This window comes from Pleurodeles waltl, chromosome 1_2 (genome assembly GCF_031143425.1).
Source record: "Pleurodeles waltl isolate 20211129_DDA chromosome 1_2, aPleWal1.hap1.20221129, whole genome shotgun sequence".
Lineage (NCBI taxonomy): Eukaryota > Metazoa > Chordata > Amphibia > Caudata > Salamandridae > Pleurodeles > Pleurodeles waltl.
In genome coordinates this window covers 995,087,911-995,112,413 of record NC_090437.1, presented here as the reverse complement: position 1 = coordinate 995,112,413, position 24,503 = coordinate 995,087,911, and positions in this window count along the sequence as shown.

The following is a 24,503-nucleotide window of genomic DNA, read 5'->3' as shown; positions in this document are numbered from 1 at the left end:
CTCCTTCCTATGTCCCCATGGGCAATGCAGCTGTGCTAAGAACAGACTAGTACAATACCCTGAACTTTCCTCCATCATCACCCCATCCCATTGCACTTTTCCCTCTATATATAGCACTGCAATAAACACCATTGGAGAAAAATCGACTTTGAGTATGTCATGTATTTCAAATATGTATTGATTGAAATTGCTACAACCATTGCAAATGAACTGTACATAGAATGAGCATGGAATTAATGACCTGCAGCTGGCTGCATAATGAATATCCAGAGGTAACAGTAAGTGGGCAAAGAAGTGGGAAATACCAGCATGCCATTGCCACACAGAATACAACCAAAGTCATAGAAATGTAAAGTTGCACTGTCTCACCTGTGTGTCATTGGAAGCACTGACGTATCACAGATGTTATGTTGTCCACTTCCTCATCCTCTGCCTCCTCATCCTCACTGTCCACAGGGTCCACTGCTGCCACAGGGGCATCTCCAGTCTCCTCCTTCTGCAGAAAAGGTACATGGCATCTGATGGCCAGGTTATGCAAGATGCAGCATGTCACTACAATCTGGCAGACCTTCTTAGGTGAGTAGCACAGGGATCCACCTGTCAGATGGAGGCCCTGGAACCTGGCCTTCAGGAGTCCAAAGTTCCTTTCAATGATCCTTCTGGTTCACCCATGGGCTTCATTATAGCGTTTTCTGCCCTTGTCCTGGCATTCCTCACAGGGGTCAGCAGCCATGATAGGTTTGGGTAAACAGAGTCACCTGCAAATATTGAGGGACACCATTTAGCAAAACACTATCCTATATGGCCAACACCTCAGGCATATACCAACATATACTGGGTGGGAACCAGGGCTTACCTATTAGCCACACCCTGTGCCTCTGTAGTTGGGACATCACATTTGGGATGCTGCTATTCCTCAGGAGAAAGGCATCATGCACCGACCCAGGATACTTAGCATTGACGTGGGAGATGTACTGGTCCGCCAAGCACACCATCTGCACATTTATGGAGTGGAAATTATTACTATTCCTGAACACCTGTTCATTCTCTTGGGGGGGTACAAATGCAATATGTGTTCCGTCAATCGCACCAATTATACTGGGGATATGTCCCATTACATAGAATCCAGCCTTCACAGTGGCCAAATCCTCAACCTGGGGGAATGCAATGTAGCTGTACATGTGTTTAATCAGGGCAAACAACACTCTTGTCAGCACTATTGAGAACATTGGCTGTGACATTCCTGCTGCCAATCCCACTGTCACTTGGAAAGAACCAGTTGCCAGGAAATGGAGAACTGATAGCACTCTCACAGGAGCGGGATCCCAGTGGGGTGACGGATAGCAGATATCAGGTCAGGCTCCAATTGGGCACACAGCTCTGCGATTGTGGCCCTGTCCAGTCTATAGATGAGTATAATGAGCCTGTCCTCCAGTGTAGCAAAGTCTACCAGGGGTCTGTACACAGGAGTATGTCTCTGTTAGACTTTTCATCCTTAGCGTGGTCTCCCTTAACTTTTTGCCTCTGTTCCCCAGGTCGTTGATGTGTGCTGGACTCTGATATTGCTGTTTTTGTTACTCTGGGAACTTTACCACTGCTAACCAGTGCTAAAGTGCAAGTGCTCCTTTACAAAATGTGTATGTGATTGGTTTATCCATGATTGGCATATTTGATTTGCTAGTAAGTCTCTAGTAAAGTGCACTAGAGGTGCAAGGGCCTGTAAATCAAATGCTACTAGTGGGCCTGCAGCACTGGTTGTGCCACCCACATTAGTAGCTCTGTAATCATGATTCAGACCTGCCATTGCAGTGTCTGTGTGTGCAGTTTTACCTGTAAATTCGACTTGGCAAGTGTACCCACTTACCAGGTCTAAACCTTCCCTTTTCTTACATGTCAGGCACCCCTAAGGTAGGCCCTAGGTGGCCCCAAGGGCAGGGTGCAGTGTATGGTTAAGGTAGGACATATAGGGGGTCATTCTGACCCTGACGGTCGGTGATAAAGCGGCGGCCAACCCGCCAACAGGCCGGCGGTCAAAAAAATGCAATTCTGACCCTGGCGGGAACCGCCAACACAGCCCGCCGCATTAACACTCCGACCGCCACGGCGGAACAAACAAACAGCGCGGCGGTCACCGCCAACAGCCAGGCGGCAGACAATGTACCGCCCACCCTATCACGACCCACCAATCCGCCACCTTTTCCGGGGCGGGAGCACCGCCGATAAAAACACGGCGGAAACAGACATTTCCAATGGAAAACGCTCACCTCGAGACACTCCACGCGGAATCCGGACAGCATGGAACCCGAATTGAACATCATACCTGCTCTCGTCTACCTGCTCATCTACCACGAGTACGAACTCCGGCGCAGATGTCAACGGTGAGTACTGCACCTACGACACACGGGAGGGGGGAGGAAGAAAGGTTATGGGCATACACATATGCGACCCCCCCAATATGTACACACCAATGCAGAGCAGGAAGTCACAGTGACACCACACAAAGACCCTTTAAAAATACAATGACACAACCAAATTTGGAATAAGTTTTCATGTACAAAAAAAGCACCTGGAAATAATTGAGCAACCGTGAAAAATATTTACAAAAACCAAAACGATATACACATCAGTGTATCACTGAAGTAACAAGTCCTGCACATCCTACGAATCTAACATGTCCGTGGGCCAAGGTTCTGCGAATCAAGGGCAAAGCCCACACACGAGACCTGAGTCCTTTGGAGAGAACACAGCAGGGGCATCCAATGTCAAAACTACAGGCACCTCAGGGGGAAGGGAAGGGGGGGCCACCACAGCCACATGAGTCCACAACGCCAGATCCACGAGGAGCCACCATGCCCACTGTACCATCCTGGGGAGTGCAAAGCCACAGTCTCTCAAGTCTCTGCAGTGGGTGGGTTGCCCACTGGACCATCCTGGGGAGTGCAAAGCCACAGTCTCTCAATGTCTCTACAGTGGGTGGGTTGCCCACTGTACCATCCTGGGGAGTGCAAAGCCACAGTCTCTCAAGTCTCTGCAGTGGGTGGGTTGCCCACTGGACCATCCTGGGGAGTGCAAAGCCACAGTCTCTCAACTCTCTACAGTGGGTGGATTGCCCACTGTGCCATCCTGGGGAGTGCAAAGCCACAGTCTCTCAGGTGGATTACAGAGTCCACTGGTCAAGGAGGAGGCATGGTGGGCACAGTGAACCATAAACAGTGCCTGAGACGGCGGGACCCAGCGCAGCGGTGCATGACATGGCGATGTCCAGCGGAGCGGTGCTTGACAGGAAGGGTCCAGCGGAGCCGTGCTTGACAGGAAGGGCCCAGCGGAGCGGTGCTTGACAGGAAGGGTCCAGCGGAGCGGTGCTTGACAGGAAGGGCCCAGCGGAGCGGTGCTTGACAGGAAGGGCCCAGCGGAGCGGTGCTTGACAGGAAGGGCCCAGCGGAGCGGTGCTTGACAGGAAGGGTCCAGCGGAGCGGTGCTTGACAGGAAGGGCCCAGCGGAGCGGTGCTTGACAGGAAGGGCCCAGCGGAGCGGTGCTTGACAGGAAGGGCCCAGCGGAGCGGTGCTTGACAGGAAGGGTCCAGCGGAGCGGTGCTTGACAGGAAGGGCCCAGCGGAGCGGTGCTTGACAGGAATGGCCCAGCGGAGCGGTGCTTGACAGGAAGGGCCCAGCGGAGCGGTGCTTGACAGGAAGGGCCCAGCGGAGCGGTGCTTGAGACGGCGGGGCCCTGTTCAGCGGTACCTGTCTTCACGGCGGGGCCCTGCTCAGCGGTGCTCTTCTGCACGGCGGGGCCCTGTTCAGCGGTGCTCCTCTGCACGGCGGGGCCCTGTTCAGCGGTACCTGTCTTCGCGGCGGGGCCCTGTTCAGCGGTACCTGTCTTCACGGCGGGGCCCTGTTCAGCGGTACCTGTCTTCACGGCGGGGCCCTGTTCAGCGGTACCTGTCTTCACGGCGGGGCCCTGTTCAGCGGTGCTCTTCTGTACGGCGGGGCCCTGTTCAGCGGTACCTGTCTTCACAGCGGGGCCCTGTTCAGCGGTGCTCTTCTGCACGGCGGGGCCCTGTTCAGCGGTACCTGTCTTCACGGCGGGGCCCTGTTCAGCGGTACCTGTCTTCACGGCGGGGCCCTGTTCAGCGGTGCTCTTCTGCACGGCGGGGCCCTGTTCAGCGGTACCTGTCTTCACGGCGGGGCCCTGTTCAGCGGTACCTGTCTTCACGGCGGGGCCCTGTTCAGCGGTGCTCTTCTGCACGGCGGGCCCTGTTCAGCGGTACCTCTCTTCACGGCGGGGCCCTGTTCAGCGGTACCTGTCTTCACGGCGGGGCCCTGTTCAGCGGTGCTCTTCTGCACGGCGGGGCCCTGTTCAGCGGTACCTGTCTTCACGGCGGGGCCCTGTTCAGCGGTGCTCTTCTGCACGGCGGGGCCCTGTTCAGCGGTACCTGTCTTCACGGCGGGGCCCTGTTCAGCGGTACCTGTCTTCACGGCGGGGCCCTGTTCAGCGGTACCTGTCTTCACGGCGGGGCCCTGTTCAGCGGTGCTCTTCTGCACGGCGGGGCCCTGTTCAGCGGTACCTGTCTTCACGGCGGGGCCCTGTTCAGCGGTACCTGTCTTCACGGCGGGGCCCTGTTCAGCGGTGCTCTTCTGCACGGCGGGGCCCTGTTCAGCGGTACCTGTCTTCACGGCGGGGCCCTGTTCAGCGGTACCTGTCTTTACGGCGGGGCCCTGTTCAGCGGTGCTCTTCTGCACGGCGGGGCCCTGTTCAGCGGTACCTGTCTTCACGGCGGGGCCCTGTTCAGCGGTGCTCTTCTGCACGGCGGGGCCCTGTTCAGCAGTACCTGTCTTCACGGCGGGGCCCTGTTCAGCGGTACCTGTCTTCACGGCGGGGCCCTGTTCAGCGGTGCTCTTCTGCACGGCGGGGCCCTGTTCAGCGGTACCTGTCTTCACGGCGGGGCCCTGTTCAGCGGTGCTCTTCTGCACGGCGGGGCCCTGTTCAGCGGTACCTGTCTTCACGGCGGGGCCCTGTTCAGCGGTACCTGTCTTCACGGCGGGGCCCTGTTCAGCGGTACCTGTCTTCACGGCGGCGCCCTGTTCAGCGGTGCTCTTATGCACGGCGGGGCCCTGTTCAGCGGTACCTGTCTTCACGGCGGGGCCCTGTTCAGCGGTACCTGTCTTCACGGCGGGGCCCTGTTCAACGGTGCTCTTCTGCACTGCGGGGCCCTGTTCAGCGGTACCTGTCTTCACGGCGGGGCCCTGTTCAGCGGTGCTCTTCTGCACGGCGGGGCCCTGTTCAGCGGTACCTGTCTTCACGGCGGGGCCCTGTTCAGCAGTACCTGTCTTCACGGCGGGGCCCTGTTCAGCGGTACCTGTCTTCACGGCAGGGCCCTGTTCAGCGGTACCTGTCTTCACGGCGAGGCCCTGTTCAGCGGTACCTGTCTTCACGGCGGGGCCCTGTTCAGCGGTGCTCTTCTGCACGGCGGGGCCCTGTTCAGCGGTACCTGTCTTCACGGCGGGGCCCTGTTCAGCGGTGCTCTTGCAGTATGTCAAGGGAGTCATACCTGGCCTGGACACCCTGCTCAGTCGCCCTCCGACCGTGCTGTGTCAGGCCCCTTCGGGGAGTGAGTCCTGGGCCCTTTGGTGTCGTCCCTTGCAGCCGGGATGGGGCTTGTGGGGCCCTCCTGCTCCGCGCTCCTGGTGGTTGTCCTCTCCGCCCTGCTGTCCTTCCGCTCCTTAGATGGGGCTCTCGGGCCCTTGCCTCCCCTGGCTGCTGTGGCCGGTGAAGTGGCCGGAGTCACCTCCTTGGGGGCAGCCGTCTCTGTCCGCTCACGGCGGCCCTTCAATTTCCGGGTCCTCTTGCTTGGGGGGGGGCTGGCTGTCCCCTTGCTGCTCACCGAAGTGTGACTGCCGCCAAAGGGTGGACTCCACATGCCATGCACCACTTGCACTGTAGTAGTTGGGCTTGTGGTGGCTGAGGTGCCCTTGGGACTTTTCCCAGTTGGAGGGGGTGGGTCGGGGGAGGGAAAGAGGTCAAAACTGGCGAGGTAATTTTTCTTGGGACCAAGGTAAGGGGTAGGAGTAGTGGTGAGAGAAGTGGAGGAAGAGGATGTGGTTGTATGAGAGCCAGGTGTGCTGTCCTTGGGTGCAGGTGACTGGGACGTAGGCTGTGGTGAGGTGGTTGGCTGTTGTTTGGGTGTCTGCCTGCGTTTAAGTGTCTTGGAAGAGGGGGTGACAGACACAGTGGGAGAGGACACAGGGGACGTGTAAATGCCAGTGGGGGTGGTGACTGCAGGTGTGCGGACTGTAGTGGAGGGTTTGCTGTTGGTGGAAGAACTGGCTGATGTTGGGGTGCATGCAGGTGTGAGTGTAGATGTCACAGGGAGGGAGGAGGGAGACGAGGAGGACGGGGACACAGAGGTGGTAGTGACTGTTGATATGTCTGCATCTGTGTGTTGCTTGGGTGAATGCTTGTGTTTTCTGTGGTGCTTATGTTTGGATGAGCTGGCCTTGGGTATTGAGGTGTGTGCAGGCTGGTCTGATGGTGTGGATGGGATAGGTTGAGGTACAGGAGACAGAGAAAGGGTGGAGGCAGATAGAAGAGGGAGACTGGAGACAGGGACAATGGCTGCCGTCAGTGCTGAGGCCAGAGCAGTGAACGCTCGTTGATGGGCAGCCTGACCCGAATGAATGCCCTCCAGGTAGGCATTGCTCCGATGCACCTCCCTTTTCACCCCCTGGATGGCATTCAGAAGGGTAGTCTGCCCAACAATGACCGTCCTCACCAGGTCAATGAGCTCCGCACTGAGGGCAGCAGGGGTAACAGAGGCAGGGGCTGAGGTGCCTGGGGCAAAGGAGACGCGCGCCTTCCTGGCCGAGCGGCCACGGAGCGAAGACTGAGGGGCTGCTGGGAGGGCGGTGCTGGTGCGCTGGGTGGCGGCTGTACCTGTTGTTGCGGGGGGCACAGATGGTGCCGCCCCCGCTAGGGAGCTCCCAAACGAGGACGTGTCCGTGTCGCTGGTGTCTCCACCGGCCCCCGTTGTGGTGCTCCCCTCGCCCTCCGGATCACTGGTGCCCTCGGTGTCTGTGTCAGTGCCCACCGGGGCCTGGTGACCTGCAGCTCTCTCCTGCTCCGACGCCAAATGTCCTCCGCCTGATGATGCTAAAACACAAGAAGACAAAGATTTAGGGTGGGGGGAGAAATTAAACAAAGTTGAGTGCATGCCTTAGCAATACCCTTTGCGGAGAGGACAGACACAGGTGCCTCGTGCACTAAGTCGCGAACTTGGGGTACACTACTCAGTACTTCTGACTAGGCAAACAGGTCTAGGGACAACACACGCGCACATGTGTGATGCTGGAGCATGGGTAGCTGCACTTGGCACCCTACAGAGGTGGGGGGCGGGGCCACAGGGCCATGCCTAAGGGAGCGGACTACACTACAGAGAGCGCCCGGGCCTAATGTCACCCACAGCCCTCCTCCCCCACCCAGACGCCCCCAATGCGCATACAGATAGGAGAATGTGCGGATACTCACCGCTGTGCTGTCCTCAAGCGCCCATCCAAATTAGGGTAGGCCACCGCCAGGATCCGGGACATCAGGGGGGTCATGGTGCGACTGGCACCCCTCCTAGGTCGGGAGGCCATCCCCAGCAGTGTTTCTGCGGTCTTCCTCGTTCCGCGGCGGATGTCCTCCCACCTCTTGCGGCAGTGGGTGCCCCGTCTGTTGTGGACCCCCAAGTTCCGGACTTCCTCGGCGATGGCACGCCAAATATCGATTTTCTGGTGGGCGCTCACCTGTTTGACATGTACAGGGTGGGAAAGAGAAACCGTCACATATCTCCATGTTTGGAGTACATGCCCCCCCCTCCCCAACCTTGTCATGGTTCCCATTCTCTCATCTGTCGTGCGTTACACTCCCCATTCCCTCCACACCCCACCAACTTACATCCCCCCCCCTCCACACAGGCATAACCCATTCAATGTGCACTGAGTGTACTCACCTGTTGGTCTGGAGGACCGTAGAGTTGCGCATACTGAGGGAGGACCCCGTCCACGAGCTTCTCCAACTCTTCTGAACTGAAGGCGGGGGCCCTTTCACCAGTAGCAGCAGCCATTGTCACTTCCAGACCGAGTTCACAGCAGCACTTGCAGTATAGGTCCTCTCCTGTGGATGATCAGGTCTCGAATGATTGAGCAGATAGAAAATGGCGGTCACGCCCGTGGCGGTGCGTACCGCGGCGGTGCGTCCCGCGACCGCCGGCGCACATCGTCATTGGCTCCTGAAACCCATAGGCTTCAATGTTAACCAAAGCGTCTTCGCACAGCGGTCTTCGACCGCCTACCGCCACGGTGTGCCCCGCCAGCGCAGTGACCTCACATCCCATTGTCCCACTTCACAGGTCAGGCATCGGCCATTTCAAGGGCCCACATGGCTTAATTTCTAATGCGTCACACAGGCCTAGGCCTTGCAATGGCACACATACAAACATATCAAACCATACATTTACCTGTACTGTGCAAGCTGTGTTGTACATACCTGTGAGTGGATTGACTCTGTACTCCATATTCTCCTTCCTAGGCACCGTCCGCTGGGACTAGCGATGAGAAGGAGGAATCCTCGCGTGTACCGGCCGCTGGTGGACCTGTCCACAATGGAAGAACGCAACATAATACTACGATACCGACTTGACCGACCCTTCATCCATGAACTGTGTGCCCAGCTGGAGCCAGCCCTGATGTCTCCCATCCGCCAACCCACAGGAATTCCCCCTCTAGTGCAGGTTCTGTCTGTCCTCCATTTCTTTGCAACTGGCTCATTCCAGACAACAGTGGCCATGTCATCTGGGATGTCTCAGCCTATGTTTTCCAAGATCTTATCCAGAGTGTTGTCTGCCCTGATGAAACTCATGCGGAGCTACATCATTTTCCCAGAGGAGGGTGATTTGCCTACAGTGAAAGCTGATTTCCATGCCCTTGGACACATCCCCAACATCATTGGTGCAATTGATGGGACCCATGTGGCTTTAGTCCCCCCAAATGACGATGAACAGGTGTACAGGAACAGGAAGAATTACCATTCAATGAATATCCAGGTGGTCTGTTTGGCTGACCAGTACATCTCCCATGTAAATGCCAAGTTCCCAGGGTCAGTGCATGACGCGTATGTTATGCGAAATAGCAGCATTCCCTATGTGATGGAACAGCTACAGAGACAGCGTGTGTGGCTAATAGGTGACTCTGGTTACCCCAACCTGCCGTGGCTATTGACCCCAGTGAGGAATCCCAGGACCAGGGCAGAGGAACGGTACAATGAGGCCCATGGGCGTACTAGGAGGGTGATTGAGCGAACCTTTGGGCTCCTGAAGGCCAGGTTTAGGTGCCTGCATATGACAGGTGGATCCCTAATGTACTCACCAAAGAAGGTGTGCCATATCATCGTGGCGTGCTGTATGCTCCACAACCTGGCTTTGCGACGCCAGGTGCCTTTCCTGCAGGAGGATGGTCCAGATGGTGGTGTTGTAGAAGCCGTGGAGCCTGTGGAGAGTGAAGAGGAGGAAGACTCTGAGGACGACACAGACAATAGGGACAGAGTGATACAACAGTATTTCCAGTAACACACAGGTAAGAATCACCCACGCCATTTCACAATTGCTTATAGCCTCCTGCATCTGTACTTTCTGTAGTTCCCCACAGATGTTTTTCATTAATTTTTGCCTTTCCCTTCCCTTCTCAGTGCTGTCTGACTCAGTACCTGACTTCTGCTTGGTTCGCCCATGAAATACAGCGTATTGACATTGGTATGTTGTCATGACTAATTGACAGAACAGAAATTGAACAGTAATATGTAATACATTTGTTAATAATACAGCATGACTCAAAACAGATTTGTGTGCAAAATGTGATTTATTTACAGTGCTAGATATCGGTACATGTGATTCTAAGGGTGATGGGTGGGGGTGGAGGAATATCCATGGCAGAGTCCAGTTCTCAGTCTCACAGGTGCATTGTCCTTTTGCCTGTGGAAGGATGGAGCATAGGCAGTTCATGGTTGGACAGGGTGGCTATGTGGGACAGTGGGAAGACTTGAGGGGGTATGTCCTGCTGGCGGGTGTCTTGACATCCTACTCTGTCTTTTTTTTTGGTCTCAGGCTCCTCTTACGGGGTGGTTGTTCTTCAGCAGGAGGTGGGGTTCTGGGGGGCTGTCGAGGTGTTGGGACCTCCTGTCCACTAGCGCCGGCGGAGGTGGTAGGCTGTTCCTGGTCCGGGCTAGTGACAGGGGCCCTGTGTGGTGCACCATGGTCCCGCAACGCGTCCTCTATCCTGTGGAGGGCCAGGACGATGGTCCCCATTGCGGTCCCGATGATTCTCAGCTCCTCCCTGAACCCCATGTAGCGTTCCTCCTGCTGTGCCTGGATCTCAGTGAACCTGGCCAGTACCGTCGCCATCGTTTCTTGGGAGTGGTGGTATGCCCCCATGAGGGTGGTGAGGGCCTCTTGGAGAGTGGGTTCCCTGGGCCTCTCCTCCCCCCCCTGTCGCACAGCAGCCCTCCGAGCTGCCCGGTTTCCCCCGGCCTCTGTCCCCTGGACGGTGTGCCCGCTACCACTGCCCCCAGGTCCCTGTTGGTGTTGGGGTGTTGGGTTAGCCTGGGTGCCCTGTAGTGGCAGACACACCGCTGATTGAGCTGTCCTAGAGACAGAGGTATGGGCCCGCTGGGTGGGAGCTGTGCTGGTGTTGGCAGAGGGGGTCGGGTCTGGTGTGGCCTGTGGCTGCCTGAGGGGAACCGACTGCCCAGAGGTCCTCGATGGTCCGGGCTGGTCATCAGGTTCACTGTCGACAGAGCTGCTATCCTCAGTGTGGGCCTGTTCCGGTGGTGGGATGGACACTTCTGGACCCTCCTGGCTGATGTGTTGTCGTTCGGGTCCTGCATGGAGTAAGAGAGTTTGGTTATTGTTTCTGTGTGTGCAATAGCGTGCGTGTTATGGGTGCCCTTGTCCCCCAGTGCAGGCATTCCCTTGAGGGAGGTGTTGTGAGGGTAGTTAGGGGGGGGAGGGGGTTAGTGCAGTGGTCATGCTTAGGTGATGGGTGCCCATGATTTGTTTTGGCATGCAGGAGTTGGTGTTGGGATGGGTGGGTTGTGCTGGTGAGACATTGTCAGGGAGGATGTGTGCTGGGGGGTTGGGGGTGAGGGTGGGGGTGTGGGTTGGCATGCTGGTGGGGTGGGGGGGATATATTAGTTGAGATTGGACTTACCAGAGTCCATTCCTCCGGCTACTCCTGCGAGGCCCTGAGGATGCAGGATGTTCAAGACGTCTTGCTCCCACGATGTGAATTCGGGAGGGGTGGGTGGGGGCCGCCGCCAGTCTTCTGGACCGCGATGTTGTGCCTGGAGACCATCGATCGGACCTTCCCCCGTAGGTCGTTCCATCTTTTGCGTATGTCCTCCCTATTCCTGGGATGCTGTCCCACCGCGTTGACCCTGTCCACGATCCGCTGCCATAGCTCCGCCTTCCTAGCTATACTGGTGTGCTGCACCTGCGAGCCGAAGAGCTGGGGTTCCACTCTTAGGATTTCCTCCACCATGACCCGGAGTTCTTGGTCCGAAAAGCGTGGGTGCCTTTGGGGTGCCATGGGGTGGTGTGGGTGAGGTGTGGGGTGGTGTATGTGATGATAAATATGTTGGTGAGTGGTGCTTTGTGCTACTATGTGGTGTGTGTGATGGTGTAGTGTGCCTCAGTGTGACTTGCTTTGGATTGTCTGCTGTGTCTCTCTCTCCTTCTCTCAGTAATTATGGTCGCAGGGGTTTGTGGGTGATGTGGGTGTGTGTTTTATAGTTGGTTGATTGTGTGGGAGTGGTGTGTGTATGTGTATCAGGTGTGTGTATTTCAAATTGTCCAATGTGGCTGTGTTTTGGTGATGTGTGTGTATTCTGACCGCGGCGGTGTGTAGCGCCAATGGAATACCGCGTTTGAATGACCGCCGTGTGGATTCGTGGGTCGTAATGGCATGGGCGTATTTCTGTTGGCGTGACGGTGGAGGTTTGGTCATCTCCAGTTTATCGCTGCCCGCTGATGTGGCGGCCTGCAGTGGAGGACGGAATTTTGGAGGTTTGGCCATTGTGGGTCAGAATGACCGTGGCGGTTAACCGCGGCCGCGGCGGTGTTATGGCGGTCTTCTGACCGGCGGTAAGGGCCTTTTACCGCCGAGGTCAGAATGACCCCCATAGTAATGTATTTTATATGTCCTGACAGTGAAATATTGCTAAATTCGTTATTCACTGTTGCACTGTTGTCCCTCTCATAGGTTAACATGGGGGCTACCTTTAAATCTGATTAAAGTGTAGATTCCCTTAGGGGGTGGATGGACATGTGGAGTTTGGGGTCTCTGAGCTCACAATTTAAAAATACATCTTTTAGTAAGTTTGATTTTAAGACTGCGTTTGAAATTTTCTTGCTTATACCATTTCTGTGATTCTGCCTGTTTGTGAATTCCCTGTCTGGGTCAGTTTGACAGTTGGGCTGGTTGCACCTCACACTACACAGTGACACAAAGGGAGCTGGGGTGTAGCCTGCATATCCTGATGAGCCATCTGTGCTAGGAGGGAGGGGAGGAGTGGTCACCCGCAACTAAAAGGGCTGTGCCTGCCCTCACACAATGCAGTCTCCAACCTCCCGGTGAGTGTCTGGGGCCTGGCCTGGGCAAGGCAGGATTTCACATTCCAAAGAGACTTTACTTTGAAGTAGGCCTGCTTCAAAGGAGAAACTGGGTATAAGAAGGGCACCCAAAACCACAGACTTTAGAAACACATCTGGAACCAAGAGGAACCTCTGCCTGGAGAAGAGCTGAATAGCGGAATAGCTGAGGAAGAAGAGCTTCCCTGCCTGGGACTGTGCTTTGTGGAGCTATCCTGCAGTTGCTGCTTCTGCCAGAGTAAGAGGGCAAAGACTGGACTTTGTGTGCCTTTCATATTGAGAAGAAATCTCCAAGGGCTTGATCTAGAGCTTGCCCCCTGTTGTTTGAAGTCTCAGGGACAGCAAAGACTTCTCTCTGCCAGCACCTGGAGTCTCTGGAGAGACTCCTACTCTGCCCTGTGGTGCCCATATAGTTCCTGGGACCCTGAAAGGAGAACCCGGCAGCCTAAAGACAAGAAAATCCACGCACAGTCGCCGTGCGGGGAAAAGATTGACACGAATCCGATCTGCGGCTGAAAAAATGACACGCCGCTGGCTCCGCAGCTGAGAACCGACGCTTGCAGGAAATGCGACCGAAGAATTGATGCACGGAGCAGGAGAAACGAAGCGCAGCATCGCTGACGGAGGTTGGGAGATCACAACTTGCGCTGTCGGATTTTCAGATCATCGTGCGGCTGGATTTTTGACTCACGTACCGCCGTGCAAGTTATTTTTGATACACACCTGCCCGTGTGGGGTTATTTTTGACGCGCACCAGGTACATTTTCACTCTAGCAGCGCTAGTGTGTGTTTAAAACTACTTAAAGACTCTTTTTGCATTTTTATTGATGACTTGTGTATGGTGGATTTTTGTTGTTTTGGTCTTGTTTTATTTAGATAAATATTTCCTATTTTTCTAAACTGGTGTTGTGTCATTTTGTAGTGTTTTCATTAAGTTACTGTGTGTGTTGGTACAAATACTTTACACCTAGCACTCTGAAAGTAAGCCTACTGCTCTGCCAAGCTACCAAGGGGGTAAGCAGGGGTTAGCTGAGGGTGATTCTCTTTTATCCTGACTAGAGTGAGGGTCCTTGCTTGAACAGGGGGTAACCTGACTGTCAACCAAAGACCCCATTTCTAACATTGGTGATCAGCGGTTGGGATTTGGACTTGTATTTGTACTTGACATACAGTAATTAAGTGTACACTACTGTTTCGAGTGCAGCAGCACGTGACCACATACTACTTGTTTGGTGATCTTTTGATTCTTTCTCTTTGGGACTGTTTTTTGTTCTACTTCCATTTTTCCGCGGATTCCTTCATTGACTTTCTTTGGAACTTGATTTGGGAACTTGTTTTTCTGCCTTTGGAACTTTGCACTTGTTTTTGAATCTTCATCATGTCCCAAGCTGGAGATGCATCGGTTGGAGCTGACTTTGACCTTGAGAAATTGGAGAGTTATACTCAGTTGAAGCAGTTCTGTAAAAGTTTTGACTGTCCCATTAAGAGCTCATCCAGGAAGGAGGAGCTGCAAAAGGCGTTGAGGGCCTGGGTGACAGCCAAGAGCACTGAAGGGCACACAGAGGATGAGGGAGATGAGGAGGAGGAGGACGAGTGTTCAGTACACAATGATATTGTGGGTGGGCCTGTTATGTCCAGGAAGAAGGTCTCCAGGGCAGGTAGCAGTGTCTCATCTAAGGGTCTGAGACCTGAAGAGTTACAGCACAGACAGGCAGAAAGGGAGTACCAATTGGAGCAGAGAAGGCTAGCCCTTGAGGAGAGGAAGTTAGCGATGGCTCATGAGCTTAGCTTGAAAGAGATGGATCATAGAAGCCAGTCCAGTAGAGATGGTGGCAGCAACCCTACAGTGCAGCCTGAGAGGAGGGTGCACATTTCTAAAGACCTTGTGAAAGATTTCAAGAGGGAGGATGACATATACTTGTGGTTCAAGGGGTATGAGTCTGCTCTCCACATGAATCTGGTCCCTGAAGCTCATTGGGGGGCGGGTCTGTTGAAACACTTCGAGGTAGAGGGGAGGGATACACTGACAGCCTTAGGGGATGCTCAGAATCTCACCTACTGTAACACGAAGGATGCCTTGCTTACAAGGTATGGTCTTTCCCCTGAGCAGTACAAGGATAAGTTTAGGTCCTGCAAGAAGAAGGAATCCCAAACATGGTTGGAATGCGTTGATTCTTATTGCAGGTCACTGGTTGGTTGGGTGAAGGACAGTAAGGTAACTACGTATGAGGGGCTTTACAATCTGATTGCCTGGGAGCACTTGTACAGTTTATGTTTTCCAGAGCTGCGCCAGCACCTGATTGATAGCAAGCTGATTGACCCAATAAACAATTACATACACCAAAAACAGAAGTCCAAGGGATTGCACCATGATAGTCCGTGGACCACTTGGCCCAAAAGGCATGGGTGAGGCCCACACTCAATACCCAAACAAGGCAGAGAGAGCGCTGCTGAGGCATCGGAAAGAAATAAAACAGGCACCTCAGGGGGAAGGGAAGGGGGGGCACCCCAGTCGGATGAGTGCACGACGCCAGATCCACAAGGTGGCTCCATGCCCACTGTTCAATCCTGGGGAGTGTAAAGCCACAGTCTCTCAAGTCTCTACAATAGGTGGGTTGCCCACTGTTCAATCCTGGTGAGTGCAAAGCCACAGTCTCTCAAGTGGATAACAGTCTCCACTGGTGCTGGAGGGGGCTTGGTGTCCAGAGTGCTTCATCCTGCCATGGACAGAAGTAGTGGATGTAACTCTCCACTGGTTCTGGAGGGGGCTTGGTGCCCAGAGTGCTTCATCCTGTCAAGGACAGAGGTAGTGGATGTAACTCTCAACTGGTTCTGGAAGGGGCTTGGTGCCCAGAGTGCTTCATCCTGCCAAGGACAGAGGTAATGGATGCCTTTCTCCACTGGTTCTGGAGGGGGCTTGGTGCCCAGAGTGCTTCATCGTGCCAAGGACAGAGGTAGTAGATGTAAATCTCCACTGGTTCTGGAGGGGGCTTGATGCCCGGAGTGCTTCATCCTGCCAAGGACAGAGGTAGTGGATGCCTTTCTCCACTGGTTCTGGAGGGGGCTTGGTGCCCAGAGTGCTTCATCCTGCCCGTGGCAGCCTCACCAGCGTTGTAATCATTGGTGCTCACTGTCCTGCGGTGGTGCTGGCGGTCTTGTCCTGGGCAGCGGTGCTGCTGGCGGCGGGGTCCTGGGCAGCGGTGCTGCTGGTGGTGGTCTTGTCCTGGGCAGCGAGGCTTGTGGCGGTCTTGTCCTGGGCAGCGGTGCTGCTGGCGGCGGGGTCCTGGGCAGCTGGGCTGGTGGCGGTCTTGTCCTGGGCAGTGGTGCTGCTGGCGGCGGGGTCCAGGGCAGCGGGGCTGTTGGCGGTCTTGTCCGCTGTACTGATCTTCCCAGACTTGCCGGTTTTACTGTGCCCCTTCCCCACCTTGGATGGTGTCGCAGCTGTCTCCACACTCCCAACTGTACCCCTGGGAGCGGCTTTGGTGGCTGATTTCTTTCCCCTCTCCCGCCGGGCACTGGTTAACTTTTTATGCTTGACAGGTGGGGGACTGTCCGTGCTCTGGCTCCTTGCCACACTGGCTGCCCTGTTGCCTGGTGCACTCGAGAATCCGGTGACTACTGGCACCACTGGTCCCGCCGATGTTGTGGCTGAGGTGCTAGGTTGCGACCTGGAGAGTCGAGCCCTAGGAGACAGAAGGGGTAGGGGACGTGAGGGAAAGAGGTCAAGGTTGTCCAGGAAACGTTTCTTAGGAACACTGGAACGGGTAGCTGGAGGGGGTTTGGGAGTGGAGGAAGAGGTAGTGGTTGTAGGAGGTGTGCATTTGGTGACTTTGGGTGAAGGTGCCTGGGCTGGAGGCTGTCGTGAGGTGGATGGCTGTTGGATGGGTGGGTGGCTGCATTTGTGTACCTTGGGAGGTGGCTTCACAGACACAGATACAGGGGACGTGTGAATGGTAGTGGGGGTGATGACTGCACGTGAGCTGGGTGTGGTGGTGGGTGTGCTGGTGATGTACGTAGTGGCTGAGGATGTAGTGCATGCAGGTGTGAGTGGAGACGAGACAGGGAGGGAGGAGGGAGACGAGGAGGAGGGCGACACAGTGGAGGCAGTGGATGTTGGTGTGTCTGCATGTGTCTGATGCTTGCGTGAGCGCCTGTGGGATGTGTGGTGCTTATGTTTGCTAGAGCTTCCCTTGTGTGTTGAGGTGTGTGCATGCTGGTCTGATGGTGTGCTTGGGATAGGCTGAGGTACAGGGGTGTGGGTCTGGGTGGAGGAAGTTGGAGGGGAGGCTAGAGACAGGGACAATGGTTGCCATCAGTGCTGAGGCCAGAGTCTGAAAAGCTTGCTGAAGGGCTGCCTGACCAGAGTGAATGCCCTCCAGGTATGCATTGGTTTGTTGCAACTGCCTCTCTACACCCTGGATGGCATTCAAAATGGTAGACTGCCCAACAGTGAGGGACCTGAGGAGGTCAATGGCCTCCTCACTGAGGGCAGCAGGGGTGACTGGGGCAGGGGCTGAGGTGCCTTGGGCGAATGTGATGCCCAACCTCCTGGGTGAGCGGGCACGGGGCAAACGCTGAGGAGCTGCTGGGAGGGCGGTGCTCGTGGGGGGGGGTGGCTGCTGTACCTGTAGATGCGGGGGGCACAGATGGGCCCGCCACCGCAAGGGAGCTCCCATCAGAGGAGGAGTCCGTATAGCTGGTGTCAGCTCCTGTCTCTGCCGTGGAGCTCCCCTTGCCCTCCGTCCCACTGGTGAATTCAGACTCCGTAGTGTCGCCCTCCAGGGCCATGTGGGATGCAGCTCCCTCCTGCTCCGGTGCCACTGCTCCTCCGCCTGATGATGCTAATGCACACAAGAACAGGGAGACCACAAAAAGGGGGGAAGACAGAAGAAAGACATGTTGAGTGCATGCAATACCTCTGCCGTTGGCAGACACAACAGACACAGAAGCCCCCTGCACTACGCCGTGCACTTGGAGTCCACTATTCAATCCCAGGGACATGGGTGACAAGGCTATGCCCGATTTCTGCACACATGGATGTCACAGGAGCCTGACTAGGTGTAGTTGGCACTGTACACAGGTGGGGTGGGGCGCCACAGGGCCTGCCTCAAGAAGGGTCCTTGCCTACTAAACTCGCCCTGGCCTAGGGGAACCCACAGCCCACCTCCCCCACCCATACACCTACAATGCATGCTGAATCAGCAGAATGAGAGTGTACTCACCCCCTTGTGTCTGCTGTAATGCCCTCAAGCATCCATCCAACTCCGGGTATGCCACCGCTAGGATCCTGAACATCAGGGGGCTCATGGTGCAACAGGCACCCCTCCCACGTTGGGAGGCCATCCCCAGCTGGGACTCTGCCGTCTTCTTGCTCCAGCGACGAATGTCCTCCCATCTTTTCCGGCAGTGGGTGCTCCGTCTGTGGTAGACCCCCAGGGTCCGGACTTCCTTGGCGATGGCACGCCAAATGTCCTTCTTCTCGTGGGTGCTGACCTACAGGAATTGTACAGGGGAAAAAGAGAAGTAATTACCATCTGCACCGTCACAGTCATTAGCCCGCATCCCTACCCTTGCCATGACGCACATGCACTCACCGTCGTTTCATGCACGCCTCATTCTCACCCCCCCTATCTTTCATCCACCCCACTCCACACAGGCATTGCCCATATAGCATGCTCACAGTGTACTTACCTGTTTGTCTGGAGGACCGTAGAGTAGCGTGTAGTGGGGGAGGACCCCATCCACGAGTTTCTCCAACTCCTCTGTGCTGAAGGCAGGGGCCCTTTCCCCAGACACACGAGCCATTGTCTCTTCCAGACTGAGGTCACAGCAGCACTTGCAGTGTAGGTCTTCTCCTGTCGAAGATCAGGTATCAAGTGATTGAACAGACAGAAAATGGCGGTCACGTCCGTGGCGGCGCGTACCGTCGGCGTGCATCGTCATTGGCTCCTGGGACCCATAGGGTCCAATGTTAACCAATGCAGGATTGCGCTGCGGTCTTCGACCGCCTATCGCGACGGTGTACAACGCCAGCGCAGTTAGCTCATATCCCCCTGTCCCACTTTACAGGTCAGGCAGACGCCATTTCATGGGCCCACATGGCATTATTTTGGACTGTGTCACACATATCTAGGCCTTGCCTAAACATTCATACAGGCAAATTTAGATTTGCTAATATTTTCAGAGTAAGCTGTGTTTACGTACCTCAGAGTTGGTTGACTCTCTGCTCGCTGTTCTCCTCCATGGGCAACAACCGCTGGGGCATGTGAGGAGATGGCGGCATCCTCCGATGTACAGACCTGGTGGACCTGTCGACAATGGAGGAGTGACATGTGATCATCACCTACAGGCTTGATCGTGCCACAATCCAGGCCTGATGTCAGCTATCCGCCATCCCACAGGAATCGCCCCTCAAGTGCAGGTGCTGTCAGTACTCCATTTCCTAGCAAGTGGATCTTTTCAAATAACAGTGGCCATAGCATCAGGGATGTCCCAGCCTATGTTTTCCAACGTGTTGTCCAGAGTGTTGTCTGCCCTGCTGAAACACATGCGGAGCTATATCGTTTTCCCTCAGATGGAGGATTTGCCTACAGTGAAAGGTGTTTTCTATGCCCTGGGACATATCCCCAACATAATAGGTGCCATTGATGGGACACATGTGGCCTTGGTACCCCCCGCAGGAGTGAACAGGTGTACAGAAACCGGAAGAATTACCATTCCATGAATGTACAGATGGTGTGTTTGGCAGACCAGTACATCTCCCATGTTAATGCAAAATTCCCTGGCTCAGTGCATGACGCTTACATCCTGCGGAATAGCAGCATCCCTTATGTGATGGGGCAACTGCAGAGGCACCGGGTGTGGCTATTAGGTGAGGACATGGACCCAATACAGTGGGAATAGTTGTCTCGGTCTGTGGATGTCCCTATGAGTTAGTGTGTGTCTAACAGTTGTCCATCGCCATTTGCAGGTGACTCTGGTTACCCCAACCTGTCATGGCTACTGACCCCAGTGAGGAATCCCAGGACAAGGGCAGAGGAACGCTACAATGAGGCACACGGGCAAACTAGGAGGATTATAGAGCGGACCTTCAGCCTCCTGAAGGCCAGGTTCCAGTGCCTCCATATGACAGGTGGTTCCCTATTGTACTCACCAAAGAAGGTATGCCAGATCATCGTGGCCAGCTGTCTGCTTCACATCTTGGCTTTGCGACGACAGGTGCCTTTTCTGCAGGAGGATGGTCCAGATGGAGGTCTTGTGGCAGCTGTGGACCCTGTGGACAGTGAAGACGAGGAAGCAGAAGAAGAGGACATCGACAACAGGAACACAGTGATCCTGCAATACTTCCAGTGAGACACAGATAAGAAGACAGCACTGCCTGCTACATCTGATTTTAATCTACTACCGCTCTACTGTCTGTCATTTTCACCCAGTGTATGGTCACTGAGTTGTCTCTTTCCCTTACGATTTCACGGATGTGGGTCCCACTGTGTGACATCTGCTTTGTTTCCTCATGGACTAGAGCTGTGTGACATAGGTACGTTGACATTACATTTGAAAGAGCAGTTTGCCACTGTAATTGCTAATACACTATTTTGAAATCGCAGACAGACTCCTGATTGTTTTGTGCTTTAAGGGTGTTTATTTAGGTGCTCAATATTGGAGGGGTTTGTAAAATGGTGAGGGGTGATGGTGGAGGAATGTCCATGGCAGAGTCCAGCCTATTAGACTCACATGTGCATTGTCCAAAGGGACATAGGAAGTGGAGCTGGGGCAGTTTAAGGATGGACAGGGTGACAAGGTGGGACAAAAGGATGACAATCAGGGTGGTCTCATTTCTTGGCGGGGGTCTTGGCATCGTTCTCTGTCTTTGTTCTGGATCTCAGGGACGGTTTGCGGGGTGGTTCTCCCTCTGCAGGGGGTGGGGTGCTGGTGTGGTGATCCTGTGGGGGTGCCTCCTGTCCACTAGCGCCGGCAGAGGTGGTGGGCATTTCATCGTCCAGGCTAGTGTCAGGGGCCCCTTGTTGTGCCACAGTGTCCCTCCTGGTGTTCACGAGTTCCTTCAGCACCCCTACAATGGTGCCCAGGGTGAAATTGATGGATTTCAGTTCCTCCCTGAAGCCCAAATACTGTTCCTCCTGCAGACGCTGGGCCTCCTGAAACTTGGCCAGTACCGTTGCCATCGTCTCCTGGGAATGGTGGTAGGCTCCCATGATGTTGGAGAGGGCCTTGTGGAGAGTGGGTTCCCTTGGCCTGTCCTCCCCCTGTCGCACATCAGCCCTCCCAGTTCCCCTGTGTTCCTGGGCCTCTGTCCCCTGAACCGTGTGCCCACTGCCACTGCCCCCAGGTCCCTGTTGTTGTTGGGGTGGTGGGTTAGCCTGGGTTCCCTGTAGTGGTGGACACACTGCTGCTTGACGTGTCCTGGAGACAGAGGTATGGGCCCGCTGGGTGGGTGCTGTGCTGGTGTTTCCAGAGGGGGGAAGCTCTGTAGTGGCTTGTGCCACTGTGAGGGGAACCGACTGTCCAGAGGTCCCAGATGGGCCGGGCTTGTAATCTAGATCCAGTTGGACAGAGCTGCTGTCATCCCTGTGGGCCTCTTCTGTGGGTGGAGTGGACATATCTGGACCCTCCTTTCCGGTTACGTTAAGTAGGGGTCCTGCAGGGGTGTAAAGCATGATTATTGCATCTGTGTGTGCCATGGTGTGCAATGAGTGGGTGACTGTGTAGCCCACTGCTTGCATTCCTGTGTAGGACCTTGTGTAATGATGGTTTAGGGGAGTGTATGGGTATGTGCAGTGGCCATGCTTTGGTGATGGGTGTCCATGCTTTGGTGTTGCATGCAGGGCTTGGGTTTGGGATGAGTGGTTTGTGATATTGGGACATGTGTGAGGAGTTGGAGTGATGGGGGTGAGGACGAGGGTGGGGGTATGTGATGGCATGCAGGTTAGGTGGGGGATGAAGTAGTAAAGATTTGACTTACCAGAGTCCATTCCTCCAGCTATTCCTGTGAGGCCCTCAGGATGCAGTATAGCCAAGACTAGCTCCTCCCATGTTGATAGTTGTGGGGGAGGAGGTGGGGGTCTGCCGCCAGTCCTCTGAACCACGATGTGGTGTCTTGAGACCACAGAACGCACCTTCCTCTGTAGGTTGTTCCGCCTCTTCCTGATGTCATCCCTAGTTCTTGGGTGCTGTCCCACTGTGCTGACCCTGTCCACGATTCTTCGCCATAGCTCCATCTTCCTAGCTATAGAGGTGTGCTGCACCTGTGATCCGAATAGCTGTGGCTCTACCTGGACGATTTCCTCCACCATGACCCTGAGCTCCTCCTCAGAGAACCTGGGGTGTCTTTGCAGTGCCATAGGGTGGTATGGGTGATGTGTGGGGTGGTGTGTGTTGTGATGTGTGGGGTGATATTTAGAGGTGTGTTGTGTGAGGTGCGTGGATGTTATGTGAGTGATGGTGTTGAGTGCCTGTGGATGCTAGTTTGTAGATGGTGGTGTCTCTCTCTGGCCTTCAGTCGCAATTGTGGTCGTAGGGGTTTGTGGGTGATGTGGGTGTGTGTTTTATATTGTATTGGGTGTGTGGGAGTGGTGTGTGTATGTGTATCAGGTGTGTGTATTTCGATTTGTCCAATGTGGTAGTGTTTTGTAAATGTGTGTGTATTTTGAGAGCAGCGGTGTGTACCACCAATGGAATACCGCAGTTGAAAGACTACCACGTAGATTTGTCTGTCGTGATAGTGTGGACGTATTCCTGTTGGCGTGACGGTGAAGGTTTTGTTATCGCCAGTTTATCACTGACCTTTGGTGTGGCGAACTTGTGTGGGTGTCTAGATTTTGGCGGATTCCTGGCTTTGGGTCATAATGACCGTGGCGGAATTCCGCGGCCGCGGTGCTGTGTTGGTTGTCTTCTGCATGGCGGTAAGCGGCTTTTACCGCCAATGTTGTAATGACCCCCATAGTAATGTGTTTTATATGTCCTGACAGTGAAATATTGCTAAATTCGTTTTTCACTGGTGCAAGGCCTGTCCCTCTCATAGGTTAACATGGGGGCTACCTTTAAATCTGATTAAAGTGTAGATTCCCTTTGGGAGTGGATGGACATGTGGAGTTTGGGGTCTCTGAGCTCACAATTTAAAAATACATCTTTTAGTAAGGTTGATTTTAAGATTGTGCGTTTGAAAATGCCACTTTTAGAAAGTGAGCATTTTGTTGCTTATACCATTTCTGTGACTCTGCCTTTTGTGGATTCCCTGTCTGGGTCAGTTTGACAGTTGGGCTGGTTGCACCAAACACTAGACAGTGACACAAAGGGAGCTGGGGTGTAGCCTGCATATCCTGATGAGCCATCTGTGCTAGGAGGGAGGGGAGGAGTGGTCACTCACAACTGAAAGGGCTGTGCCTGCCCTCACACAATGCAGTCTCCAACCCCCTGGTGAGTGTCTGGGGCCTGGCCAAGGCAGGATTTCACATTCCAAAGAGACTTTACTTTAAAGGAGGCCTACTTCAAAGGAGAAACTGGGTATAAGAAGGGCACCCAAAACCACAGACTTTAGAAACACTTCTGGAACCAAGAGGAACCTCTGCCTGGAGAAGAGCTGAATAGCTGAGGAAGAAGAGCTGCCCTGCCTGTGACTGTGCTTTGTGGAGCTATCCTGCAGTTGCTGCTTCTGCCAGAGTAAGAGGGCAAAGACTGGACTTTGTGTGCCTTCCATCTTGAGAAGAAATCTCCAAGGGCTTGATCTAGAGCTTGCCCCCTGTTGTTTGAAGTCTCAGGGACAGCAAAGACTTCTCTCTGCCAGCACCTGGAGTCTCTAGAGGGACTCCTACTCTGCCCTGTGGTGCCCATCCAGTTCCTGGGACCCTGAAAGGAGAAGCTGGCAGCCTAAAGACAAGAAAATCCACGCACAGAGAGCCGTGCGGGGAAAAGATTGACGCAAATCCGATCTGCGGCTAAAAAAACGACGCGCCGACGGCTCTGCAGCTGAGAAACGACGCTCGCAGGAAACGCGACCGAAGAATCGGCGCACGGAGCAGGAGAAACGTGCCCAGCATCGCTGACGGAGGCTGGGAGATCACAACCTGCGCTGCGGGATTTTCAGATCATCATGTGGCTGAATTTTTGACTCACGTACCGCCGTGCGGATTTATTTTTGATGCACACCCACCTGTGCAGGGTTATTTGACATGCACCAGGTACATTTTCACTCTAGCAGCGCTAGTGTGTGTTTAAAACTACTTAAAGACTCTTTTTGCATTTTTATTGATAACTTGTCTTATGTATGGTGGATTTTTGTCGTTTTGGTCTTGTTTTGTTTGGATAAATATTTCCTATTTTTCTAAACTGGTGCTGTGTCATTTTGTAGTGTTTTCATTAAGTTACTGTGTGTGTTGGTACAAATACTTTACAGCTAGCACTCTGAAGGTAAGCCTACTGCTCTGCCAAGCTACCAAGGGGGTAAGCAGGGGTTAGCTGAGGGTGATTCTCTTTTACCCTGACTACAGTGAGAGTCCTTGCTTGAACAGGGGGTAACCTGACTGTCAACCAAAGACCCAATTTCTAACAGTCTCCATCTCCTATTCATCTGCAGTGGTAGGTATCTAAGGGACAAAAGAGTGAGGAGGCTGTCACCAACTGAACATTGGAGCCACAACAGCTGTCCGCAATCTGCAAACATGTTATGGGACAGTGTAATTTGTGAAGTATGTGCCTATTTCTCCTGTGATGCAGCATTAATCCATAGGCCTGCCCACCCCCTGAAATGCCGTCCACCAGTCCTGCATGGAGGTACAGGTGGAAGTGAGGTAATGTCGCTGATGTTGTGCG